The 23576-nt window shown below is 36.4% G+C and overlaps 1 protein-coding gene and 1 pseudogene across 4 annotated transcripts in view; one reads left to right on the top strand and one right to left on the bottom strand.

The window, feature by feature from the left end:
* The window catches only part of LOC114885397, a 32636-nt pseudogene extending 13326 nt beyond the window's left edge, over positions 1 to 19310 (bottom strand).
* Positions 1 to 23576, top strand: part of PPP1R12A (protein phosphatase 1 regulatory subunit 12A) — a 148941-nt gene that overhangs the window by 28781 nt on the left and 96584 nt on the right. The gene's annotated exons all lie outside the window — the stretch shown is intronic.

Here is a 23576-nt window from a genome sequence, read left to right as displayed (position 1 = left end):
AATGAGAACACTACAAATCAAAAGTTCTGGAAACTGTTCCAGGGGGACATTTCTAGTCTTAAATGTATGTATTAGATAAGAAGAGAGGATGAAATTTTATAATCACAAAATTGAAAGTCTAAATAAAATGAACAATATTTTAGCAAAACCTATAAAAACTGACCCAAGAAAAATAGAATATACACTAATTGTTAAAGTAATTAAATCAGTGGTTAAAACCCATTCTGGGGGTGGGTGAATCCCTGGGGCAGATTGTCTTATAGGCATATTCTACCAAACCCTCAAGAATAAATAATTTCAATCTTATTCAAAAGGTTTTGGGGTTTTTTTTTGTTTGTTTGTTTGTTTTTAAATTTATTTACTTTTATATTTTTTTTATTTTTTGGCTGTGTTGGGTTTTCGTTTCTGTGCGAGGGCTTTCTCTAGTTGTGGCAAGCGGGGGCCACCCTTCATCGCGGTGCGCGGACCTCTCACTGTGGTGACCTCTCTTATTGCGGAGCACAGGCTTCAGACACGCAGGCTCAGTAGTTGTAGCTCACGGGCCTAGTTGTTCCGTGGCATGTGGGATCCTCCCATACCAGGGCTCGAACCCGTGTCCCCTGCACCGGCAGGCAGCTTCTGAACCACTGCGCCACCAGGGAAGCCCTCAAAAGGTTTTGAACAAGAGAAAAAGGATAAAACTCATCAACTTATGAGGCTTCCAAAACTTTGATTCCAAAATCAAACAAGGATAATACAGAAGGAAACATTTCAGGCCAAACTCATTCATAAAAAGAGATGTAAAAATGTTGAATAAAAATTTTTTAACACACTGAATCAAATAATGTTTAAAATCATAATACATGACGAACCGTGTAAGATTTATCTCACAAAGGCAAGGAAAATTCAATACTAGAATATCTACCAACATAATAAATCACATTAAGAAAAAGTAGAAAAAGTACATAATGAACAAAATAGAGACATAAATCTTTTGATTAAAAAAGCATTAGGTACTTCAAAAATCTTATCAAATAGAAATTCTTTTTTTTTTTTTGCGTGGTACGCAGGCCTCTCACTGTTGTGGTCTCTTCCGTTGTGGAGCACAGGCTCCAGACGCGGAGGCTCAGCGGCCATAGCTAATGGGCTTCCCGGACCGGGGCACAGACCCGTGCCCCCTGCATTGGCAGGCGGACTCTCAACCACTGCACCACCAGGGAAGCCCAGAAGGGACCTTCTTAATAGCCACGAAAAACTTTATCAAACATTGTTCTTATGGTGAAATAGAAGTATTTCTTTTTTTTTTTCACACACACATACACACACACACACACACTGTATTTTATTTTTACAAGAGATTAAACTGACACCAAGCATTGTAAATGGGTGACCACAACAAAAGCAACAATGATTGCTATTACCAAACATGAAACACACTCATACTATGTCATAATATTGACATTCAGTCCAGTAATCCTCCACTGTAACAGCTCCTTTACTTTGCAGTGAAAATTGATTTGTATATTTTTTGCCTCTGAGTCCTTGTGGGATTTTTTATTATTATTATTCAAACAAAGTTACAAAAATTATAATCATCCTCATCAGTTCACTCAGTCCCATGTAATTAATTTTTTTTTATCTTGATCTTTTGTTAGCACTTTTATGAATTCATCAGTTTTCCATTAGAGTTCTGAAAATGCTTATTCATTCAGTTCATCAGTATAGTCAGTTACCAGAAATCTGTACTTGTCAGAGTCTTTTCCATGAATTCCTTGAAGATGAAACCCTTTTATAGGAACATTTTTGCAAAAGCATCAGAGTACACCAAGAACTGTCTGGTTTTTTTTTTTTTTCTTGTAATGACTCCAAAAAGTGAGGAGCAAGTTAAAGCAAGTTTTTTGCCTCTGCAAGAGAAGTGAAAACATTTGGTCACACAAAAACTTGTATGCAGATTTTATAATGACTTTATTTATAATCATTAAGAACTGAGAACAAATCAAATGCCCTTCATCTGTCATGTCAACAATCCAAATAGCTTTCAACTGTTCTTCAAAAACTATAGGAACCCTCCTGAACAGGATCAATTGCTGTAGAGAAAACTGACTCTTGAGCATGATTACTAGTGAGTTTTCACTTCAGAAGATGACCTCTATTTTTCTGGTTCATGTGATTAGGTATCTCAAGCAGCTACTTCTGCCAAGAAGCTTATCCTAACTTGTTCCCAATCTAGAGCCGTCTTGAGTGTTGTCCTTGAACTCTTGCATATTTCTGTAACAGTTCTGTAATTGTTTATTTACTTGACTGCCTATTCCACTAAAATATAAGTTCCTTAATTTTGTCTTTGTAGTGAGCACCTAGCATAGTACATAGAATACTGATCGCTAGATATTCAGGAAATGTTTAATGGTATGAAGAATTGTCTTCACAATGACCAATTTCAAAGACTTCATCTTCGGGCTTTGAATAGAAGTGGACATTATGAAATTGCTCTCCCTAATTTATTTGGTGCATAGGTATACAGGTTGGATAGTTAAATTAAGATTTTTAGTAAGTGAACAATGCTATACTATATCATTGATTGCCGGCTTGATTTGGTACATCTGCGGAGGCTATTCAGGAGCCACCTTCTTTCTGTAAAATTCAGTGTGTATGCTTCCCTAACTTGTATACTTAAGTTAAAGATAATTACCATTCCAGATTGTGTGAAGATTCACTTTGGAAAATATTTTAAAATCCCAGACAGAAACTTAACTATTTATAAAAGGATATATTCATGGGTATTAGGGTTTAAAGCTGTTAAAGCTATAACTGTAAGAAGCTTTGTTGTTCATTGTTTTAAGTTCATTGCTCTTGATTTAAAGGCACATTTGTAGAAACATGTATGTGTATTTATTCAACAAATATTTGTGTGCCTATTACCTGGTAGGCACTATTCTATACACTAGGATACATCAATGAACAAAGCAGGCAAAAATTCCTTTGCTTGTGGAGTTTACATGGAGCTTATGTTCTGTTTCTGTATGTTTTTATATGTATGTGTCTAGATATGACACTATTATAGGAAAAACAGCATAATAAATGGTTTTAGGGTTGTTTCGTATTTTAGCAGAGGACTACGATAAAATTGGAAGATTGTTACCAACCCTTGATTGTGTGTAGCCTCATCACATATGTGCCTTTTAGATTTTGTTTTCACCGTTGCTTATCCAGAATGGGGAGGACAAATAAATTTTAATAATCAGTTAAATTAAACTGACATTTATTGTTTTGGCATGTGCAAAGCACTCTGCTATAAACATTGTAGGGGGAAAGGGGACTAACAATTTGTAACTTCAAGACGTGTATATAGTCTAATAGGGGCAAATCAAGTGCAAATATAACTAATTCCGCACAGGATAAGAGGAGAGGTGCAAACACATTGCCAGTTATTTTCAGAAAGGGGGAATGTTACACCAATCAGTGGCTAAATGAAAACAAAACAAAACACATCATCAAATGTTGGTGAGAATGCAGAGCAATGGGAACTCATTATTGGTGGAGATATAAATTAGTACAGTTACTTTGGGGAAATGTTCGTCAATTTCTTATAAAAGTAAATATACGTCTGCCCAGAAATTCTGTTCCTAGTGTTTGCCTAAGAGAAATGAAATCATATGTTCTGAAAAGACTCATACCAGAATGTTCATAACAGCTTTATTCTTAATAGTTGAAAACTGGAAACAGCCCAGCTGTTCATCAGTAGAGGAATGGATAAATAATGATATCGCCATACAAGGAAATAGCCACTCAGCAATTAAAAGGACAAACCACTGATACCTACAGCTATATGAATGAATCTCATGAACATCTTGCTTACAGAAAGGCTTTCACATAATAAGGTATACTCTAGAATTCCACTTACATGAAATTTTTAAATAGCCACATCTTATTTATGGTGGAAAAAAAACAGTAGTGGTTGCTTTTATGATGGGGGTGTGGGAGTTGAGTAGAAAGCGACGTGAAGGAACTTTCTGTAGTGATGGTAGGTTCTAAATATTGATAGAGGTTTGGGTTACACAGGTTTATGCATTAGTTAAAACACAGTGAATGTACATTTAAGTTCCTTGCATTTCATAGTATGTAAGTTTTGCATCAAAAGAAAACTAAACAAATATTGAACTCTAATTAATGATACACATGCTGAAGTATTTAGGGAGATATTACTAATTATCTATACTAATTTCTACAGCCTTACTTTTTTGGTACTTTTTAAAGTAGCTGGATTAATGGATGGATAAAGGAATGATGGATAAAGGGTAGATAGCTATATATGCCAAGCAAGTAATAACATGTTAATAATATATTCTAGATGATGGATACATAGGTATTCACAGTAAAAGTCTTTCAACTTTGCTATATGTTTGAACATTTTTATAATAAAATGTAAAGGAAAAGCGGGAAATACTATACATGGAAGGTAGTGTCGATAAATATTTTTGTGTTTTATGTAGTTTTCAGGATGTAGAGGAATGGAAAGAATTTTTGTTGGGGCGGGGGTGTGGTCTAGGCAGAGGTATAGGGAAAGCATTATAGGAGGAGGGAGCAACATTACAAGAGATGCCAGGATAAGAATTGAACTAGTGAGTAGTTCAGGTTGGCTGATGCATAGGGTAAAATATTGAAGCATAAATATAGAAAAGTAGAAGGCATTTGTGTAATAAGTCATTAGGAATTAGTTTCGGAATGGTGGGACATTTCTTCTCCCAAACCAAAAAGAGAAAAAAGAAGGGAGATGTAAGAACTTTTAATGTGGGAACAGTGAGATCTTAGAAGATTGCCATTGACCATTTCAGTTTTCTTTATAGTGTAAAAGTATAGCTATTGGGTATTTATCTCAGGTGGCGTTGTGGAGCAGTAGGATTTAATATAAGGAGACTGGAGGGGATTTGGAGTGGTAAATACAATGTGATAGGAATTCAGGGAAAAGAGAAGGAGGGTAGAATAATAGTGAGGTTAGAGTGATGTTATAATGGACCAAATTAATATGGTTTCATAATATTTCTAGCATTGCTTGACAGCATCTTTGTAAGAGCACAGAGAGCAAATGGATGATACTACTCAGCCCTAAAGATTGGCAAGAAATTCTGGGGTGCTGAATGAATAGTTGAAATAGAGTAGGCAAGTAAAGCCTGTGAATGGTGGACTGGGGAGAATTGGAAGGGGTCAAGAATCAGGAATTCACAATGAGCACCAAAAAAGAAGAGATTCAGTCCAAAGAGGGAGGAAGATGTAGAATGGGACACCATATTCTTCTCTGGGAATTTCAGAATTCTAAGATCGTAGAGGTGACACATTTGGAAATGGTGGCATTGTCTTCCATCTAATCACATAAGCCAGAAATTTAGGAGGCATTCTTAAGATGCTTTTTCTCTTAATCACTATCTCAATAAGAATGTCTAAATTCTTGAGTTTTCATTGTGAAGATAATCTAAAATATATGATCATGGGTAGCCAGGAAGATGGGTATTTCTAGCTACCCATGAATACTGCTTCTTAGTTTCAGTTGAATTTTACAACTGAATACTGCTTCTTAGCTTCAGTTGAATTTTACAACTGAATACTGCTTCTTAGCTTCAGTTGAAGACATTTGCATTTGCGTTGGTGTTGGTGCCAAATATAACAGATTTAACTGTCAGCAACAAATGAGGAGAGACCAAGATGGATTTAGTGAAAATGTCATGTTTGCAATTGGATGGGGGTAAATTCCCAGCCAGTTGACATCACAGACCCCTTTACAAACTAAAGAAAAAAGTCATGAGAAAATTTATAAATTTGTTTAGATTTACGTATATACTAAGGCATGTATAACGGCCTAAGTTTATGTTAGTAGCTATTTAAATAACATAATAAAAATAATTTCAGTTAATTTTAGGGAAGTTTGTGGGAATTATTTTTTCCTTTTCGAGGAATCCCTTTATATTACTCATATTGGACACATATTGTTTGTTGTACAGAATACATTTAGTCTCCTTAGCCTGATCTGCAAGGCCAGCCACAGTCTGCCCCTTTTTTTTTTTTTTTTTTTTTTGGTGGTATGCGGGCCTCTCACTGTTGTGGCCTCCCCTGTTGCGGAGCACAGGCTCCGGACTTGCAGGCTCAGCGGCCATGGCTCACGGGCCCAGCCACTCTGCCGCTCGTGGGATCTTCCTGGACCGGGGCACGAACCCGTGACCCCTGCATCGGCAGGCGGACTCTCAACCACTGTGCCACCAGGGAAGCCCATCTCCCCCTCTTATCTCCACTTAATTCTGCCTCATCACCTATCATCTCTTGCACTTTATGGTCCTTCCGCAATACCACACGCTCTCTATCTGATATTCTACTCCCTACTTTTTAGGAATATTGTTTTAGCCTTCACCATTTCTATATTCTTAAAGACACATACTCCTAGAAGCTCTGACTCCTCTCTCTCTAGGCTCTCTTCCTATCTTCTCAGCTCCTACAAAGTAAGGTACTTGCCATGTTAAAGTATTTCCTATTTGGCTCCCAATTAAAACCGTGTATTTCATATGGATCTGTATCAATCATGATTCATCTTTGTATGCCCAGCATGTTGTATCACAATAAATGATAGATGTTCAATAGTTATTGAAAAGATCTGAACCATGCTGGTGAAGGGTATTAAAGTCCAGAAACTGTTTTTGCTCTTCTGAAAGATATTTTCTGTAGAAGGAAGACTATTGTGATAAAACAGAGCTTGGGGGTTTACCTTCATGTCTTATTTATATAATCTGTTCTCTTGTTAACATGAAATTGCTGTCAGAAAAGATTTTCCGGGACTTCCCTGGTGGCGCAGTGGTTATGTATCTGCCTGCCAATGCAGAGGACGCAGGTTCAGTCCCTGGTCCGGGAAGATCCCACATGCCACGGAGCAACTAAGACCATGTGCCACAACTACTGAGCCTGCTCTCTAGAGCCTGTGAGCCACAACTACTGAACCTGTGCGCCTAGAGCCCATGCTCCGCAACAAGAGAAGCCACCGCAATGAGAAGCCCATGCACCACAACGAAGAGTAGCCCCTGCTCGCTGCAACTAGAGAAAATGCGTGCACAGCAACGAAGACTCAACGCAGCCAAAAATAAAAATAAATAAATAAATATATTTTTTAAAAAACAAAAAGATTTCCATCTGTATTAGACATGACTGCTCCACTGAGCTTTACACACTAAGTTTTGTGAAATGAACTCCTACTTTCCCTGTGTTTGCTCTTGAATTCTTGAAAATTAAAATCACAGAGTAAGTTATCACGATATCTTATTATTCTAAAGACATGAGCATGCAGTGTTGTAAGTGAAATATAAGTAATGTAAAAGTGAACTGTTATCTCAGGATCTTTGCTCGTTCTCTTAGGGTCACTATTTTTTCCAGGAGCTCTGAAATGATCAGCACTAGTTGCATCACATGATTGTTCTCTTAATCACCCCTATGCAAGGAAAACATTGCCAATAACATATATTAGTTCCCCGTTTTTCAACAGTTGTCAGTTTTGATGTTACTTGGTTAGGTCTGTCCTCTGCGTAATTTCTCTAATCATTTTTTTCTCATATTGGAAACTTTATGACCTAAACAATAACTAGAAAGTAAGCATTATTCATGGAACTGGAACAGATGTTGCAGAATGCACATGCTTAAGCACAAGTATTTTTATTTTACTTAGAAGTCCTCATATAGTTTCTATGTACTCTTTTTTTTTTCTCTTCAGGTTTTTATTAGTTATCTCTTTTTTACATATTAATGTATATAAGCCAATCCCAATCTCCCAATTCATCCTTCCGCCACCATCCCCACCCCGCTTTCCCCCCTTGCTGTCCATGTTTGTTCTCTACATCTGTGTCTCTATTTCTACCTTTCAAACTGGTTCATCTGTACCATTTTTCTAGATTCCACATATATGTGTTAATATATGATGTTTGTTTTTCTGACTTACTTCACTCTGTATGACTATTTCTGGGTCCATCCATGTCTCTACAAATGACCCAATTTCGTTCCTTTTTATTGCAGAGTACTATTCCATTGTATAAATGCACCACATCTTCTTTATCCATTTGTCTGTCAGTGGACATTTAGCTTGCTTCCATGACCTGGCTATTGTAAGTAGTGCTGCAGTGAACATTGGAGTGCATGTGTCTTTTGGAATTACAGTTTTCTCTGGTTATATGCCCAGTAGTGGGATTGCTGGATCATATGGTAATTCTATTTTTAGATTTTTAAGGAACCTCTATACTGTTCTCCATAGTGGCTGTATCAATTTACATTCCCACCAACAGTGCAATAGGGTTCCCTTTTCTCCACACCCTCTCCAGCGTTTGTTGTTTATAGATTTTCTGATGATGCCTATTCTGACTGGTGTGAGGTGATACCTCATTGTAGTTTTGATGTGCATTTCTCTGATAATTAGTGATGTTGAGCAGCTTTTCATGTGCCTCTTGGCCATCTGTATGTCTTCTTTGGTGGAATGTCTATTTAGGTCTCTGCCCATTGTTTGATTGGGTTGTTTATTTTTTAAATATTAAGCTGCATGAGCTGTTTATATATTTTGGAGATTAATCCTTTGTCCATTGATTCATTTGCAAATAGTTTCTCCCATTCTGAGGGTTGTCTTTTCATCTTGTTTATAGATTCCTTTCCTGTGCAAAAGCTTTTACATTTCATTAGGTCCCATTTGTTTATTTTTGTTTTTATTTTCATTAGTCTAGGAGGTGGGTCAAAAAAGATCTTGCTGTGATTTATGTCAAAGAGTGTTCTTCCTATGTTTTCCTCTAACAGTTTTATAGTGTCCAGTCTTACGTTTAGGTCTTTAATCCATTTGGAGTTTATTTTTGTATATGGTGTTAGGGAGTGTTCTAATTTCATTATTTTACATGTAGTGGTCCAGTTTTCCCAGCACCACTTATTGAAGAGACTGTCTTTTTGCGTTGTATATCCTTGTCTCCTTTGTCATAGATTAGTTAACCGTAGGTGTGTGGGTTTGTCTCTGGGCTTTCTGTCCTGTTCATTGATCTATATTTCTGTTTTTGCACCAGTACCATATTGTCTTGATTAATGTAGCTTTGCAGTATAGTCTGAAGTCAGGGAGTCCGATTCCTCCAGCTCCGTTTTTTTCCCTCAAGATTACTTTGGCTATTCGGGGTCTTTTGTATCTCCATACAATTTTAAAGATTTTTTGTTCTAGTTCTGTAAAAAATACCATTGGTAATTTGATAGGGATAGCATTGAATCTGTAGATTGCTTTGGGTAGTATAGTCATTTTCACAATATTGATTCTTCCAATCCAAGAACATGGTATATCTCTCCATCTGTTTGTGTCATATTTGATTTCTTTCATCAGTGTCTTATAGTTTTCTGAGTACAGGTCTTTTACCTCCTAGGTAGGTTTATTCCTAGGGATTTTATTCTTGTTGTTGCAGTGGTGAATGGGATTGTTTCCTTAATTTCTCTTTCTGATCTTTCATTGTTAGTATATAGGAATGCAAGAGATTTCTGTGTGTTAATTTTGTATCCTGTAACTTTACCAAATGCATTGATTAACTCTAGTAGTTTTCTGGTGGCATCTTTAAGACTCTCTATGTATGGTATCATGTCATCTGCCAACGGTGACAGTTTTACTTCTTCTTTTCCAGTTTGTATTCCTTTTATTTCCTTTTCTTCTCTGATTGCCATGGCTAGGACTTCCAAAACTATGTTGAATAATAGTGGCGAGAGTGGACATCCTTGTCTTGTTCCGGATCTCAGAGGAAATGCTTTCAGTTTTTCACCATTGAGAATGATGTTTGCTGTGGGTTTGTCGTATATGGCCTTTATTATGTTGAGATAGGTTCCCTCTGTGCCCGCTTTCTGGAGGCTTTTTATCATAAATGGGTGTTGAATTTTGTCAAAAGCTTTTTCTGCATCTATTGACATGATCATGTGGTTTTTATTCTTCAGTTTGTTAATATGGTGTATCACATTGATTGATTTGCGTATATTGAAGAATCCTTGCATCTCTGGGATAAACCCCACTTGATCATGGGGTATGATCCTTTTAATGTGCTGTTGGATTCTGTTTGCTAGTATTTTGTTGAGGATTTTTGCATCTATATTCATCAGTCATATTGTTCTTTAATTTTCTTTTTTTCTGCTATTTTTGTCTGGTCTTTGTATCAGCTTGATGGTGGCCTCATAGAATGAGTCTGGGAGTGTTCCTTCCTCTGCAGTTTTTTGGAAGAGTTTGAGAAGGGTGGATGTTAGCTCCTCTAAATGTTTGATAGAATTCACCTGTGAAGCCATCTGGTCCTGGACTTTGGTTTGTTGGAAGATTTTTAATCACAGTTTCAATTTCATTTCTTGTGATTCTGTGTCTTTTGGTTGGGGCATTTAATCCATTCTTGTGTTCATGTTTTCTATTTCTTCCTGGTTCTTGGAAGGTTATACCTTTCTAAGAATTTATCCATTTCTTCCAGGTTATCCATTTTATTGGCATAGAGTTGCTTGTAGTAGTCTCTTATGCTTTGTATTTCTGGAGTGTCCGTTGTAACTTCTCATTTTTCATTTCTGATTTTTTTGATTTGAGTCCTCTCCCTCTTTTTCTTGATGAGTCTGGGTATTGGTTTATCAATTTTGTTTATCTTCTCAAAGAACCAGCTTTTAGTTTTATTGATCTTTGCCAGTATTTTCTTTGTTTCTATTTCATTTATTTCTGCTCTGATCTTTATGATTTCTTTCCTTCTACTAACTTTGGGGGGTTTTTTTTGTTCTTCTTTCTTAGGTGTAACGTTAGATTGTTTATTTGAGATTTTTCTTGTTTCTTGAGGTAGGATTGTATTGCTATGAACTTCCCTCTTAGAACTGCTTTTGGTGCATCCCATAGGTTTTGGATTGTGTTTTCGTTGTCATTTGTTTCTATGTATGTTTTGATTTCCTCTTTGATTTCTTCAGTGATCTCTTGGTTATTTAGTAATGTATTGTTTAGCCTCCATGTGTTTGTGTTTTTTACATTGTTTTCCCTGTAATTCATTTCTAATCTCATAGCATTGCGGTCGGAAAAGGTGCTTGATATGATTTCAGTTTTCTTACATTTACCAAGGCTTGAGTTTTGACCCAAGATGTGATCTGTCCTGCAGAATGTTCCTTGTGTGCTTGAGAAGAAAGTGCAATCTGGTGTTTGGGGATGTGGTGTCCTATAAATAGCAATTAAATCTATCTGGTCTATTGGGTCATTTAAAGCTTCTGCTACCTTATTAATTTTCTGTCTGGATGATCTGTCCATTGGTGTTAGTGGGGTGTTAAAGTCCCTACTATTATTGTGTTACTGTCGATTTCTCCTTTCATGGTTGTTAGCATTTGCCTTATGTATTGAGGTGCTCCTATGTTGGGTGCATATATATTTTTATTTGTTATATCTTCTTCTTGGATTGATCCCTTGATCATTATGTAGTGGCCCCCCTTATCTCTTGTAACAGTCTTTATTTTTTTAAGTCTATTTTATCTGATACAAGTATTGCTACTCCAGCTTTCTTTTAATTTCCATTTGCATGGAGTATCTTTTTCCATCCCTTCACTTTCAGTCTGTATGTGTCCCTAGGTCTGAAGTGGGTCTCTTGTAGATAGCATATATATGGGTCTTTTTTTTGTATCCATTCAGCCAGTCTGTGTCTTTTGGTTGGGGCATTTAATCCATTTACATTCAAGGTTATTAACAATATTTATGTTCCTATGACCATTTTCTTAATTGTTTTGGGTTTGTTTTTGTGGGCCTTTTTCTTCCTTTTGCTTCCGACCTAGAGAAGTTTCTTTAGCATTTGTTGTAAAGCTGGTTTGGTGGTGCTGACTTCTCTTAGCTTTTGCTTGTTTGTAAAGCTTTTGCTTTCTCTGTCGAATCTGAATGAGATCCTTGCCAGGTAGAGTAATCTTGGTTGTAGGTTCTTCCCTTTCACTTTAAATCACTTTAATATATCACTTTAAATATATCGTGCCGCTCCCTCCTGACTTGTAGAGTTTCTGCTGAGAAATCAGCTGTTAACTTTATGGGAATTCCCTTGTATGTTATTTGTTGTTTTTTCCTTGTTGCTTTTAATAATTTTTCTTTGTCTTTAATTTTTGTCAGTTTGATTACTATGTGTCTCGGCATGTGTCTCCTTGGGTTTATCCTGCCTGGGACTCTCTGCACTTCTTGGACTTGGGTGGCTATTTCCTTTCCCATGTTAAGGAAGCTTTTGACTATAATCTCTTCAGATATTTTCTCGGGTCCTTTCTGTCTTTGCTCTCTTTCTGGGACCCCTATAATGCGAATGTTGGCGCATTTAATGTTGTCCCAGAGGTCTCTTAGGCTGTCTTCATTTCTTTTCATTGTTTTTTCTTTATTCTGTGCCATGACAGTGAATTCCACCATTCTGTCTTCCAGGTCACTTGTCCATTCTTCTGCCTCAGTTATTCTGCTACTGATTCTTTCTAGTGTATTTTTCATTTCAGTTATTGTATTGTTCATCTCTGTTTGTTCTTTAATTCTTCTAGTCGTTTGTTCTTCTAGGTCTTTGTTAAACATTTCTTGTATCTTCTCGATCTTTGCCTACGTTCTTTTTCCGAGGCCATGGATCATCTTCCCTATCATTATTCTTAATTCTTTTTTCTGGAAGTTTGCCTATCTTCACTTTGCTTAGTTGTTTTTCTGGGGTTTTATGTTGTTCCTTCGTCTGGTACATAGTCCTCTGCCTTTTCCTCTTGTCTGTCTTTCTGTGAATGTGGTTTTTGTTCCACAGGCTGCAGGATTGTAGTTCTTCTTGCTTCTGCTGCCTGCCCTCTGGTGGATGAGGCTATGTAAGAGGCTTGTACAAGCTTCCTGATGGGAGGGACTGGTGGTGAGTAGAGCTGGGTGTTGCTCTGGTGGGCATAGCTCAGTAAAACTTTAATCCACTTGTGTGCTGATGGGTGGAACTGAGTTCCCTCCCTGTTGGTTGTAGGCAACCCAGCACTGGCACCTACAGGCTCTTTGGTGGGGCTAATGGCGGACTCTTGGAGGGCTCATGCCAAGGAGTACTTCCCAGAACTTCTGCTGCCAGTGTCCTTGTCCCCATGGTGAGCCACAGCTCCCCCCCCCCCAGCCTCTACAGGAGACCCTCCAACACTAGCAGGTAGGTCTGGTTCAGTCTTCTATGGGGTCACTGCTCCTGCCCCTTGGGTCCTGCTGCGCACAAAGTCTGATTCTCTGGGAATTCCTCCTCCCGTTGCCAGACCCCCAGGTTGGGAAACCTGATGTGGGGCTCAGAACCTTCACTCCAGTGAGTGGACATCTGTGGTATAATTGTTCTCCAGTTTGTGAATCACCCACCCAGCGGTTATGGGATTTGGTTTTATTGCGATTGCGGCCCTCCTACCATCTCATTGTGGCTTCTCCTTTGTCTTTGGATGTGGGATATCTTTTTTGATGAGTTCCAGCGTCGATGATTGTTCAGTAGTTAGTTGTGATGCCAGTGCTCTTGCAGGAGGGAGTGATTGCACATCCTTCTACTCTACCATCTTGAACCAATCTCCCTATGTACTCTTATTTTAGGCTCAATTTTTTTTTAATGTTTCGCAAATTAAGAGCTACAAATTAAGATGAAGATAGGATGCTATCATGTAGTTTCAGGCGGTGACAGATGGAAGCAATATAGAAAGTAGAAAACCTATTAAAAGCAAACGATTCCCAAAAAGCATGTTAGGTATCATTTTAGCTGCATACACTACTGTCCAGAAGGACAGTGTTATGTAACATCAAGAGTTTAATAGTTGACACCGTAATGAGTTAATGGAGAGAAATGAAATTGCATCTTTTTGTATGTGTTTAAAATGACAGAGGAGGGCTTCCCTGGTGGTGCAGTGGTTGAGAGTCCGCCTGCCGATGCAGGGAACACGAGTTCGTGCCCCGGTCTGGGAAGATCCCACGTGCCGCAGAGCAGCTGGGCCCGTGAGCCATGGCCGCTGAGCCTGCGCGTCCGGAGCCTGTTCTCCGCAACGGGAGAGGCCACAGCAGTGAGAGGCCCGCGTACGGGAAAAAAAAAAAAAAAAGAGGAATGTGTAACAGACTTTAGGAGGATTTCCATTAAAAGTTGCTTATTTTTTAAGGAATTTTCTGTGAGTTATATATACTTTTTATATATTTCAGCTTTGTGAATTTGATCATAATGTTTTGCAGGAACACTTTGGGGATTATCTGTAAGAATATATTTAAGTGAAACTAGAGCAAAAAATAAGAACCCTCTCATGGTAGTTTAGTACCTGTATTTCATGTATTTTAAGGTTATTAGATTTGACTGTTGCCTAGGCATTTCTATCCATGGGAATCCCAAAGCCTTATATGGTCAAGACTTAGCTTTTAGACTTTCAGTGAAATGCAAGGCACCACTCCAAAAAAAGAAAAAGAAAAAGAAAAAAAAACTAGCTGGCTTTCACTTTGTCTTCAGTGCTCTCTTCTTGGCTGCCTTTATTACCACAGCAGCTAAATTACTAGGAACCTTATGTGCATTGGGAGTCTGTCTTACACAAAAAAGGAATTGCTTTTGTGGCAGTAGTTTTATGCTAGAATGCTAATGTTATTTTTAACAAAACATTACATGATACTGGTTATATAATTTGATTTTTCTAAAAGGAAACTTAAAAATAAAACGGTTTATTTTATCTGACTCTTAGATGAGGGGAAGGGATCATATCTGCATATGGTACAATTAAGAAGTGCAAGTTTCACTAAAGGCAGGCGTTAGGGTAAGTGAAAGTGAAATTATTAATTGTTTGGAGTCTTTCCTACCTTGGAACTCCTGGTACCTGATTAGGGGACACAGGTGAAAAAAGTGTAAACATTCAGGAGCAGCAGTGATCACCACCATAGGGCAGCTAAAACAATAAGTTATTTCTATCCTGGTATTATCTTATTCAGCTCTAGTCATCTTTCTGCTTTGAAGAATGTGATTTTTCTGAGTGATCTGTGTCGCTCAATTGTACCTTTAACTGCAAGATAGTTTAATACTTTGTAGATACTAAAATTCTTAGTTATAGATTTTTCGTGTAGGAAAAGGGAAGGTATTACTCCCCCTAACATAAGAAGATTGCAAAATGTGTTTTCACTTATCCACTGTAGTAAGTCAGATATGACATGGAAAAATTAATTCTGATACAGTCATCTACAGGTAACAAAGAATCAGCAACCTATTTCTGAGTCCTACACTGAAGCTAAATCCTACTGTTTCCTCCATTCAACGTTTGATTACTGCCTAATGTAGTCTATGCTCTGAATACATAATGGAGTCCTTGCCTTTAAGAACTCCCAGTAGTGGAAGCAGAAGGAAAGGAAAATGAATGCAGAAATAGTACATATGGGTAGATAATTATCACACAGTGTTCTAAGTGTGTTAGGAGAGGTGTGTTCACAGTGTTACAGAAAATGGAAGAAGAGAATGATTTAATTATAGCTACATGAACATAGGCTGGAAAAGGTGTCAGAAATAAAGGATTAAGATGGTTAAAAGAAGTCTAAATTGAGGAGCAACCTATAAGGTCTAGCAGTGCCTCAGCCATTACTTGTAGGTTCCCTTTGTCTTCTTCACGAGAAGTCCCAAACTGCCTTAGTTAATTCGTATGATCAGAAAGAATTGAATTTTTATTACCAGGTTACTTTTCTTGGCAACTGAACTCAACCCCTTCCTCCTGCCAGCCTGCTTTTTTCGTGATGGAGCATGAGCGCGTGCTTTGTAGGGTTTTTAGCACTGTGTTTTGTTTTATCTAAAGATCCTTTGTCACATCTGTCTTAGCAGAGTTTTGTAGCTTCTGCCTTTCTGGCAGAGATGCGTATGTGTGTCAACGTCTTCTAGGTAGCTGAAGAACCATCCCCAAAGGTGAAAATCTCATTTGTAATGTGTTGAGTTAGCCATGTTAATTATTGATTGTTTAGTTTAAACAACAGCAACAGAAAACCTTTCAGAAGTTTCTTGATTCCATGCAGTTATTGGTACACAAAATCTGCATACAAGGTTTTTCCGTTAGAGGTGAAAAATAGTGTAAAATTATGAAATTAGTTCATTCTGTGAGAGAGACTAGGAATTCACAGCGCAGTGGTACACTTGTTTATTATATTACAGATACATTGTATGTATGGAACAATGGTTCCCAGACTGTCTGCTTTAACTTGGACATAAAAATAGAGTTTGGGGCTTCCCTGGTGGCGCGGTGGTTGAGAGTACACCTGCCGATGCAGGGGACACGGGTTCGTGCCCCGGTCCGGGAAGATCTCACATGCTGCAGAGCGGCTAGACCCCGTGAGCCATGGCCGCTGAACCTGCGCTTCCGGAGCCTGTGCTCCGCAACAGGAGAGGCCACAACAGTGAGAGGCCCGCGTACTGCAAAAAAAAAAAAAAAAAAATTTGGTGATAAAAATAGATGTCAGTGGGAAAAGAGACTTGTTGACAAGTTCTGCAGTAAAGAAATCTGTTTAATCCAGTATTTCCTAAATTTAATTATTTTTAAGAACCTTTTATTAAAGACCATTTATTAACCTTTTCATTTTAGTAATTTCATGGAAACAGTTTGGGAAATACTACAGTAAATTTTTGTGATGAATTGCATTCAGAAGGGCTGCATGCTGACAGTTGTTTCAGGAGGCAAATTGAAAATTTACGTATTTTTATTTCTGCCTTATTACTTTCTCTTTTGACTAGTTATTTACATTTGAAGGAATGTCAAAACTCCATAATCTGTAAATGTAAAATACTGGCATCTTTTTATAACAGTCTTGGGAAAATGATCAAACGAATGAATTATGCAGTAGAAAATTATACATATCCTTTTCCCTCAATGCTAAGGAATGTATAAAAGCTGACTTTAATTCTTGCTATTCATATGCCCTCCATCCTCAAAAATAAATATTGAAAGAGTAATAATTTTTATTGTTTATTAGGATAGCTCTGGTTAGTTAGAAGGTTATTTTCTTTTATATCAAATACGTTTTTACTCATCAAGCCTGAGTACTGGTACATTACCAGGTGATTGTTATTTATTCTGAAGTTATAATTTCAGATTGTTTGGCATATTCAAGAAATGGAGCGTGGTCCATTGTGATTAGAGCTTTGAATTTGTGGAATTAGAGTGATAGGTCTAAATTTAGATAATAACTTGAAGGAATAACTTACCACATTTAAGAGAAGTGGAAATACAGGAGAAAAGACAGATGAGAGATTAAGTAGAGAAGGGAACAGGATATTTGGATACACACAAACGGAAGCAATGAAAACTGATACAAATGCCTTCTACATTCATCAATAATCCAGCAATGTAGCTGTTATTTATCACCACATAACAAATTATCCCTAAACTTAAAATGTCAAACATTTATTACCAAATTTTCTATGGTTAAGGAATTTGGATGTAGTTTATCTAGGTACTTCGATTGACTTCAAGCTATTGGCTGGGACTTCATGTCATCTGAAGGCTTAACTTGGTGGGGGGGGGAGGGGGGAAGGATCCACTTCAAAGCTCATTATTGGCGGGTCTTACTTCCTTGCCACATGGGCCTCTTAATAAGACTGCTTCTTGACACTGCAATTGAGTTTTCCCAAGTCGTGAGCAATTTGGGAGAGGGCAAGAGAGGGTTCATGCCAAGATGGAATCTACGATCTTTTAATAGCCTAGTCTTAAAAGTGATGTACCATTACTTCTACCTCATTCCGTTTATTAGAAGCAAGTTACTCAGTCTGGTCCACACTGAAGGGGAGGAGTTTACACAAGGATGTAAACTTGATGAGGATGAGGCAGGAATCATTGCTATTTTAGAGGCTACTTACACAAGCATCAAATTAAAATAATTTTTGTGGTATTTTACATTCCTCAACTTATATTAGTAAATACTTAATTCATTCGTTCCTATTTACTATGCCTTGCTCCCTAGGAACTGTTTATTTCTCCTTTTCTTACTGTTCAGCAGAGTACTTGAAAATCATTTATATCTTCACCTTTTTTTTTTCTCGCTTCTCTCCATTTGAATATTTGGTGCTCCTCTTATTTTGTGACTTGGAAGTATTAACTCCTGCTCCCGTAAGTCTTCCATTAATGGTTCCAGAAATGCAGGCTAGCTTGGTAGGCTAAAATGGAAAATAATATTTGGTTAAAATAACCAAATAAGATTTTTTTTCAATTTTTTCCATCAGGACCGAGACTCATATATTCTTAACTTCATCCTTGATATTTTTTGCCAAAGCATGTCTGAATATAGCAGAACAGCTACCAGGTTCTCAACATTTGTTAGACATATCTTTGCTCTTTCGTTTCTGAAAAGGATGTAGAAATATAACTCCAAGGCTTAGATTGCCTTTTCCCTAATTTTTTCCACCCATTCATGTCATGGTATATCAAAAAATTTGCCTTTCCCTTCCCAAACCTCTCCCTTTCCCTGAATTTGATATTTTTAATATATAGAAATATATATATTTCAATTTTTAACATATAGTTTTAATTCTTGAGGTTTTAGAAAAGGTATACTGAAATAATCCCTGTATACTGGAATGAGGAGAATTTTAGAGAGGTTTTTTTGTTTGTAATTTTATCTATATATATGTTTATTTCTGATTAGACTGAATTTATTGCAGGAAGTGTTTGGCTCTTTTTTTAACTTTAAGAAATGTGCTATATGCTGGAAAAAAAAAGTAATAATAGTTGCTCAGTGGATGTTGATTATCCATTAACTAACCATTATTCATTTAGGAAACATTATTTTAGAATCTCTGTGCAAATTATTTGATATACTTTTATTTAAAAGGACATATTACGTATACTATTTTAATTAAAATGTGTAAAATTGAGTTTTGCTTTAATTTGCCAAAAGAAAAAAACCTGAATACTGAAGTAATGGTTAAATTTTAGATAAATTTTCTTTATAACTACAGAGTATTTCCTTAAATATTCCTTTAAGATTAAGAAAACAGGCTATGCATAATATCAATACATTGCAATAGGATTTTTTATGAACCACGTTCCAGTTTTAGAAAGATCATACTACTCATTAGGAAAGATTAGGAAATCAGCACTCATTCGTTTTTGCTCTTCTCTCTCCTAATCTTGTTTTGTTAACTGTATTAATATTTCTACCTTGTTAGAATTTATAATATTTACATTATTTTTGATTCACTTGTTACGAATTTTGACCACTGTGTCTTGATTTCTGAATTTATTTTAATTGGCTCAATTTTTTGTTAAATAGGGTTTATCTTCTTACCTTTTGATCTCGTGTTTTCTTCATTTGTGTTGTTAAGTAGCACCAAAATATGGGGCATTTCCTTTAGTCTGTCAAGTTGCATTTTCTTCCACACTGCTTTCTCTACCTGAATTTTTCTCTTACTTACATACCTATGTATATTTAAAATTTTTATTTTATTTTTTCTTCCCCTTTATTTTGTCTCCCCTTTATTAAATTCTCATAGCTCTCCAGGTTTGACATAGGCTTTTCTGATCATATTTTACATATGCTGTTTGTGCCTTGTTTATTTCTCTAGCTTCAGTTACTGGGGATATCAGTGGTTCTCAATCTAGTGTGTTTTTACGGTTTAGATGGCGAGCCTTTTTAAAGTGGAAATTCCTTAACGCCATTCTCAGATATTCTGATTTCTCCTCTGTTTCTCCTAAATCTAGGTTAAGTTCTCTAGTAAAGTCCATAGTATTTATCATGCCTCTTGTTATTGTTTGTTTAGTTATCTTTCTTGCTTGCTGGACTGTGTAAGCTTCATGAGTATAGAAATCTGGTTTATATCCTTCCCCAGTGTATTCCTAGCAGCTGGCATGGTATCTTGCTGTAGTGGGCACTTAATAAATATTTATTGAATTAGTGAAGAGTCTGTGCTATTTATTGGCCACTTATTTTGCTGAGCACTGAAGAAATTCATCAAGAAACAGATAGCTAACAACTATGTGATTTTCTTTTTTGTTTTGGAAAACCATAAGAATTTTATGTCCTTTAAGGTTTTTGGAAAATAAGTCAATGACTTTGACTTCTATTAATTAACATTTTGGCATATAGAGGCATACCTCGGAGATATTGCAGGTTCGGTTCCAGGCCACCGCAGTAAAGTGAATATCCAAATACAGCAAGTCACATGAATTCTTGGGTTTCCTAGTACCTATAATAGTTATATTTACACTATATTGTAGTCTGTTAAGTGTGAAATAGCATTATGTCTTTAAAAGAGTGTACATACCTTAATTTGAAAATACGTTATTGCTAAAAATGCAATCATCTGAGCCTTCAGCAAGTCATAATCTTTTTGCAATATTAACATCAAAGATAACTGATCACAGACCATCATAACAAATATAATAATAATTTAAAAGTTTGGAATATTCGGAGAACTACCAAAATGTGACACAGAGACACAGAGTAAGGAAATGCTGTTGGTAAAAATTGCACTGATAGACTTGCTTGACCTAGAGTTGCCACAGACTTTCAGATTGTAAAAAAAAAAAAAAAAAAAAAAATGCAGTATCTGCAATGTAAGAAAATTCAGTATCTGTGAAGCACAATAAAATGAGGTATACATGTATTCTTCCAGAGTCTTGAAAAGGAATATCAATGAAGAGAATTGAATCATATTATACATACTCCTTTTTAACCTGTTGTTGTTGTTGTATTTAATTGAATTGCATAAAACAGTATGTAAAAGCTTTTATTACTTCCCCTGAAATTAAATTATTTTCTTATTGGTATATGTTCATTGATTAAACACCTCTAGGTCAGTGTGTGATCATGTCTGATAAAGGAATTCAACAAGGAAAACAGCTACCTGTAGCTGGCTTTCTATCTCCAGAGCTCAGACAGTAATGAAACCTGGCAAAGGATTTATTATGTATAAAAAGATTTCTTTAACTCATCTCTACTCAAGTACCCACTTTTCTTTTATTAATGCTATTTTGCTTTTATTTTTTAGGAGGTGAACTATTTTTTTTTTTATTGGAGTAAAATTGCTTTACAACGTTTTGTTAGTTTCTGCTGTACAATGAAGTGAATCAGCTATATGTATAACCTATATCCCCTCCCTCTTGGACCTCCCATGTCCCTTGGACATGGGTTCGAGCCCTGGTCCGGGAAGATCCCGCATGCCATGGAGCAACTAACCCCGTGCGCCACAGTTACTGAGCCTGTGCTCTAGAGCCCACAAGCCACAACTACTGAGCCCGCATGCCACAACTACTGGAGCCCGTGCTCTGCAACAAGAGAAGCCACTGCAATGAGAAGCCCGCACACCGCACTCACTGCAACTAGAGAAAGCCTGTGCACAGCAACAAAGACCCAACGCAACCAAAAATAATCAATTAATTAATTAATTAATTTAAAAAGTAATCAGTGATGTTGAGCATCTTTTCGTGTGCCTCTTGGCCAAGTGTATGTCTTCTTTGGTGAAATGTCTATTTAGGCCTTCTCCCCATTTTTGGATTGGGTGGTTTGCTTTTTTGATATTGAGCTCTATGAGCTGTTTGTATATTTTGGAGATTAATCCTTTGTCCCTTGCTTCATTTGCAAATATTTTTTCCCATTCTGAGGGTTGTCTTTTTGTCTTGTTTATGGTTTCCTTTGCTGTGCAAAAGCTTTTAAGTTTCATTAGGTCCCATTTGTTTATTTTTTTTTTATTTTCATCACTATAGGAGGTGGGTCAAAAAAGAGCTTGCTATGATTTATGTCAAAGAGTGTTTTTCCTGTGTTTTCCTCTAAGAGTTTTATAGTGTCTGGTCTTACATTTAGGCCTTTAATCCATTTGGAGTTTATTTTTGTGTATGGTGTTAAGTAGTGTTCTAATTTCATTCTTTTACATGTCGCTGTCCAGTTTTCCCAGCACTGATGCTATGTTGCTTTTAAATTGCTTAGTATTTTTCTTTATCTGCTTATCTTATTGTCCTAAGTAGATTATAAGCATCCTGAGAACAGTACTACATGATCAATTGTTTTAGTCCATTAAGAAAAATTTGCTGAGTAGCACTGTTAGGTATTGTGGGATATATAAGACAATTTCTGTTCTTAAGAGATTATAATCCAGTAGTGAGAAAAGACTGGAACACATGAAACAGTAATAAAGGCAGCATGTCTTATACAGTACTTAGTACAGTTTTATGTACACATACACTAGGTCATAAACACCTGCTCATTAAGGAGAGGTTTGCATTTTATTTTGATTCATTTTACATGTATTTATTATGCACTTGCTATATGACAGGCAGCGTGCATAAAGGAAACAAAAAGAATATACTCTCTACTGCTGGTCCTTGTATCCACCAAAGTGGCTGGCTCATTGCTTTATATATAGTAGGCAGTCCATAAAAGTTATTTGTCAAAGAATGATCCTGAAGTTTAACATTTTTATATCCATAAGGATTCTAAACTCTAGAAGTAATATTCTTCCCTTACTGAGTCCTCAAATAAAAGTCTTTGGCCTCTAAAGATCTAGGTTTGACTTACTACTTTATAGATCTTTATCAATAAAGGAAATAACAGCTGTGTAATAAGCGTAGATAAAGGGTGTGTTTTAATCTTGGAATAATTATGGTTTCCAGTTTTTGGCATTCTCATTCAAATACTTAGTACTTGTTAGATGAAGTATGAATGTTTACGCAATGTGTCGATTATAGTTGGCCGTCCTCTACATCCAAGGATTGAACTAACCAAGAGTTGAAAATAGTCCACAAAAAAATTGCAGAAAGTTCCAAAAAGCAAAAGTTGAAATTGCCGCAAGCTTTCAACTCTTTACATAACATTTACATTGTATTTACAACCATTTACATTGTATTAGGTATTTTAAGTAATCTAGAGATGATTTAAAGTATACAGGAGGATGTACGTAGGTTATAATCAAATACTACCCCATTTTATATAAGGGACTTGAGCATCCGCAGATTTTGGTATCTGCAGGGAGTACTGGAACCAGTCTCCCACAGATACCAATGACTTTTCCCTTAGAAATTTTTTCTCAAAAGAGTTTTTTCAGATTTTTGTTATAGTCTTTTTGCCTTGTCCAGTTCATTCAATCCACAAAGATAAATTGGATCTTCTCCTTGCTAGGCATTGTGTCTCCTATGGATACTATATATATTATGTAAGTCTGAATTTTTCTTAATCCCAATAGAGAATTTCCCATGGTTTAGCCATTGTGTATAATCTGTGTTTTGAATTTTATTCTTCCAATCATTTTTATCATTTGAACATATGATTTATTTTAAGGCAAGGTCTTTATTTTTATGTCTAGAGATCCTACTTGCTTATAAGAAATAAGATAAGAAAGGCAAAAAAAAAATCATTGAACTAAAATGCAGTGCTGAACTTACTTGTTTTCATTATTAAATATAATAGATGATCTCCTAAGATTGTACATACTCATTTATTTGCCAGTCTCAATGCAAGACCAAGGTATTTATCGATTTTTTTTTCCGATATTTTTTATTGTTTAGTATGGGAATGCTGCTCGGAGTTCTTCATTATTTTTCTTGTATAAACTACACCTGTGATTCCTCCTTTGATATGTCCAAGTTTTCTTTAAAATAGAACAAAAACTTGTTTGGACATCTCCAGTTTACTTCCTCTTTAC

Source organism: Monodon monoceros, unplaced genomic scaffold (assembly GCF_005190385.1).
Source record: "Monodon monoceros isolate NGI ecotype Baffin Bay Population unplaced genomic scaffold, NGI_Narwhal_1 Super_Scaffold_6, whole genome shotgun sequence".
Taxonomy (NCBI): Eukaryota; Metazoa; Chordata; class Mammalia; order Artiodactyla; family Monodontidae; genus Monodon; species Monodon monoceros.
Note: the sequence above shows the minus strand (reverse complement) of the source record. Positions and strands in the feature narration are given on the sequence as shown.